Here is a 5,326-nt window from a genome sequence, read left to right on the forward strand (position 1 = left end):
TACCCGTTAAATAAATTTCGTCCCGAAATTTTAAGCTGTTGAAGGTGTTGACGAATCTTCTGGAAATATATGCGGGTATTTCTTTTTCATCTGATCTTCACGCTCCCAGGTGAACTCGGGTCCTCTACGAGCATTCCATCGAACCTTAACAATTGGTATCATGTTTTTCTTAAGTCTTTTAACCTCACGATCCATTATTTCGACGGGTTCTTCGATGAATTGAAGTTTTTCGTTGATTTGGATTTCATCTAACGGAATAGTGAGATCTTCTTTAGTAAAACATTTCTTCAAATTCGAGATGTGGAAAGTGTTATGTACAGCCGCGAGTTGTTGAGGTAACTCAAGTCGGTAAGCTACTGGTCCGACACGATCAATAATCTTGAATGGTCCAATATACCTTGGATTTAATTTCCCTCGTTTACCAAATCGAACAACGCCTTTCCAAGGTGCAACTTTAAGCATGACCATCTCTCCAATTTCAAATTCTATATCTTTTCTTTTAATGTCAGCGTAGCTCTTTTGTCGACTTTGGGCGGTTTTCAACCGTTGTTGAATTTGGATGATCTTCTCGGTAGTTTCTTGTATAATCTCCGGACCCGTAATCTGTCTATCCCCCACTTCACTCCAACAAATCGGAGACCTGCACTTTCTACCATAAAGTGCTTCAAATGGCGCCATCTCAATGCTTGAATGGTAGCTGTTGTTGTAGGAAAATTCTGCTAACGGTAGATGTCGATCCCAACTGTTTCCGAAATCAATAACACATGCTCGTAGCATGTCTTCAAGCGTTTGTATCGTCCTTTCGCTCTGTCCATCAGTTTGTGGATGATAGGCAGTACTCATGTCTAGACGAGTTCCTAATGCTTGCTGTAATGTCTGCCAGAATCTTGAAATAAATATGCCATCCCTATCAGAGATAATAGAGATTGGTATTCCATGTCTGGAGACGACTTCCTTCAAATACAGTCGTGCTAACTTCTCCATCTTGTCTTCTTCTCTTATTGGCAGGAAATGTGCTGATTTGGTGAGACGATCAACTATTACCCAAATAGTATCAAAACCACTTGCAGTCCTTGGCAATTTAGTGATGAAATCCATGGTAATGTTTTCCCATTTCCATTCCGGGATTTCGGGTTGTTGAAGTAGACTTGATGGTTTCTGATGCTCAGCTTTGACCTTAGAACACGTCAAACATTCTCCTACGTATTTAGCAACATCGGCTTTATACTCGGCCGCCAAAAATATTTCTTGAGATCCTTGTACATCTTCCCCGTTCTAGGATGTATTGAGTATCTGGTTTTATGAGCTTCTCTAAGTACCATTTCTCTCATATCTCCAAATTTTGGTACCCAAATCCTTTCAGCCCTATACCGGGTTCCGTCTTCCCGAATATTAAGATGCTTCTCCGATCCTTTGGGTATTTCATCCTTTAAATTTCCCTCTTTTAAAACTCCTTGTTGCGCCTCCTTTATTTGAGTAGTAAGGTTATTATGAATCATTATATTCATAGATTTTACTCGAATGGGTTCTCTGTCCTTCCTGCTCAAGGCATCGGGTACCACATTTGCCTTCCCCGGGTGGTAACGAATCTCAAAGTCGTAATCATTCAATAATTCAATCCACCTACGCTGCCTCATATTCAGTTGTTTCTGATTAAATATGTGTTGAAGACTTTTGTGGTCGGTATATATAATACTTTTGACCCCATATAAGTAGTGCCTCCAAGTCTTTAATGCAAAAACAACCGCGCCTAATTCCAAATCATGCGTCGTATAATTATTCTCGTGAATCTTCAATGGTCTAGATGCATAAGCAAGCACCTTCGTCCGTTGTATTAATACACAACCGAGACCTTGCTTTGATGCGTCACAATAAATCACAAAATCATCATTCCCTTTAGGCAATGACAATATAGGTGCCGTAGTTAGCTTTTTCTTCAATAATTGAAACGCCTTCTCTTGTTCATCCTTCCATTCAAATTTCTTCCCTTTATGCGTTAATGCAGTCAAGGGTTTTGCTATTTTGGAGAAATCTTGGATGAATCTTCTGTAGTAACCAGCCAGTCCTAAAAATTGACGTATATGTTTCGGAGTTTTCGGGGTTTCCCACTTTTCAACAGTTTCTATCTTTGCCGGATCCACCTTAATACCTTCTTTGTTCACTATGTGACCGAGGAATTGAACTTCTTCCAACCAAAATGCACACTTTGAAAACTTAGCGTACAATTCTTCCTTCTTCAATACTTCTAACACCTTTCTCAAATGTTCACCGTGTTCTTGGTCATTCTTTGAGTAAATAAGTATGTCATCAATGAAAACAATGACAAACTTGTCAAGGTATGGTCCACACACTCGGTTTATAAGGTCCATGAACACAGCTGGTGCATTAGTTAAACCAAACGGCATAACCATAAACTCGTAATGACCGTAACGTGTTCTGAAAGCAGTCTTTGGAATATCATCTTCTTTCACCCGCATTTGATGATACCCGGAACGTAAGTCAATCTTTGAATAAACAGACGAGCCTTGTAGTTGATCAAATAAGTCGTCGATTCTCGGTAGTGGGTAGCGGTTCTTGATGGTAAGTTTTTTCAACTCTCGGTAGTCGATACACAACCTGAATGTACCATCTTTCTTCTTGACAAACAAAACAGGAGCTCACCACGGTGATGTGCTTGGTCAAATGAAACCATGCTCTAAAAGTTATTGTAATTGGCTTTGCAGTTCTTTCATCTCGCTGGGTATGAGTCTCTAAGGAGCACGAGCTATTGGTGCAGCTCCTGGTACAAGATCTATTTGAAATTCAACGGATCGATGTGGGGGTAATCCCGGTAATTCTTTCGGAAATACATCGGGAAATTCTTTTGCAATGGGAACATCATTGATGCTCTTTTCTTCAGTTTGTACTTTCTCGACGTGTGCTAGAACAGCATAGCAACCTTTTCTTATTAGTTTTTGTGCCTTCAAATTACTAATAAGATGTAGCTTCGTGTTGCCCTTTTCTCCGTACACCATTAAGGGTTTTCCTTTTTCTCGTATAATGCGAATTGCATTTTTGTAACAAACGATCTCTGCTTTCACTTCTTTCAACCAGTCCATACCGATTATCACATCAAATCTCCCTAACTCTACTGGTATCAAATCAATCTTAAATGTTTCGCTAACTAGTTTAATTTCTCGATTCTGACATATATTATCTGCTGAAATTAATTTACCATTTGCTAATTTGAATAAAAATTTACTATCCAAAGGCGTCAATGGACAACTTAATTTAGCACAAAAATCTCTACTCATATAACTTCTATCCGCACCCGAATCAAATAAAACGTAAGCAGATTTATTGTCAATAAGAAACGTACCCGTAACAAGCTCCGGGTCTTCCTGTGCCTCTGCCGCATTAATATTGAAAACTCTTCCGCGGCCTTGTCCATTCGTGTTCTCCTGGTTCGGGAAATTTCTAATAATGTGGCCTGGTTTTCCACATTTATAACAAACTACATTGGCATAACTTGCTCCGACACTACTTGCTCCGCCATTACTCGTTCCGACACCATTTGTTCCTTTCGTTCTATTAACCCCTGGTCCGTAGACCTCACACTTCGCCGCGCTATGACCATTTCTTTTACACTTGTTGTAAAATTTGGTGCAGAACCCCGAGTGATACTTTTCACACCTTTGGCATAGCTGCTTCTGATTGTTGTTGTTGTTGTTGCGGTTGTTATTGTTGTTGGGATGATTGTTATAGTTGCTGTTGTTGTTGTTGTTGTTGTTGTTGGGCCGTTTGTTGTAGTTGCAATTGTTGGGATAATTGTTGCGATTATTATTGTAATTGCTGTTGTTGTTGTATTGGTGATTCTTATCACCGTTTTCCTCCCACTTTCTTTTGACTTGCTTCACATTGGCCTCTTCAACCGTCTGTTCTTTAATTCTTTCCTCAATCTGGTTCACTAGTTTGTGAGCCATTCTACATGCCTGTTGTATGGAGGTGGGCTCGTGTGAACTTATATCTTCTTGGATTCTTTCCGGTAATCCTTTCACAAACGCGTCGATCTTCTCTTCCTCATCTTCGAACGCTCCCGGACACAATAGGCACAATTCTGTGAATCGTCTTTCGTACGTGGTAATATCAAATCCTTGGGTTCGTAACCCTCTAAGTTCTGTCTTGAGCTTATTGACCTTGGTTCTGGGACGGTACTTCTCGTTCATCAAGTGCTTGAATGCTGACCACGGTAGTGCGTAAGCATCATCTTGTCCCACTTGCTCTAGATAGGTATTCCACCATGTTAACGCAGAACCTGTGAAGGTATGCGTAGCGTACTTCACTTTGTCCTTTTCAGTACACTTACTTATGGAAAACACCGATTCGACCTTCTCGGTCCACCATTTCAATCCATCGGTCCTTCGGTTCCATCAAATTCCAAAGGTTTGCAGGCAGTGAATTCTTTGTAGATGCATCCTACACGATTTCCTGTACTGCTAGATCCAAGGTTATTGTTGGTATGTAGCGCAGCCTGTACTGCGGCTATGTTTGAAGCTAGAAAAGTACAGAATTCCTCTTCATTCATATTCACGGTGTGTCGAGTAGTAGGTGCCATTTCCTTCAAAATAGTAAAATGGAACAAGTTAATCATACAGAATATTAAGAGTAGTTAATAGTATTTCGTAGCATAATATGAACTCATTTATAAAAGCTTTTTCTTCATATTAGCGTTTTATAAGATTAAATTCGGGTAGTACCTACCCGTTAAGTTCATACTTAGTAGCTAATATACAATTCAACTACTACAATTCTATATGAAAAACTGATTATAATAATATTTCGCGTTCAAACTTTTACGCAATATTTTACAAACTTACAATACCGTTTATTTTACATATAGCATGAAATATAACACACAATAAATTTGATACAAGATGGTTGTGAAGATAATTCTAGCTAGTACGCAAGTCGTTCAGCAAAGGCAATAAAGACACGTAATTCATACGTCCAGAAACAAGTCATGCATTCTGGTTTTACTAGGATTACTTCCCATCCTTGGTCTTGTGGAACATAACCGTTATGGCCGTTGATAAGACAGCGTGTTGTAACGTCGTCAAAGGGACGAGGGTTACGTAATGTCCAACAGTCCCGTAACAATCTAAAAACCTCATTTCTTACCCCAATTACCGACTCCGTCACTTGTGGGAACGTTTTGTTTAATAGTTGTAGCTCGATGTTCTTGTTCTCACTTTGGTGAGAATCGAACACTACTAATCCGTAAGCATAACATGCTTCTTTATGTTGCATGTTAGCCGCTTTTTCTAAATCACGAAGTCCAATATTCGGA

Source organism: Rutidosis leptorrhynchoides, chromosome 4 (assembly GCF_046630445.1).
Source record: "Rutidosis leptorrhynchoides isolate AG116_Rl617_1_P2 chromosome 4, CSIRO_AGI_Rlap_v1, whole genome shotgun sequence".
Classification (NCBI taxonomy): Eukaryota; Viridiplantae; Streptophyta; class Magnoliopsida; order Asterales; family Asteraceae; genus Rutidosis; species Rutidosis leptorrhynchoides.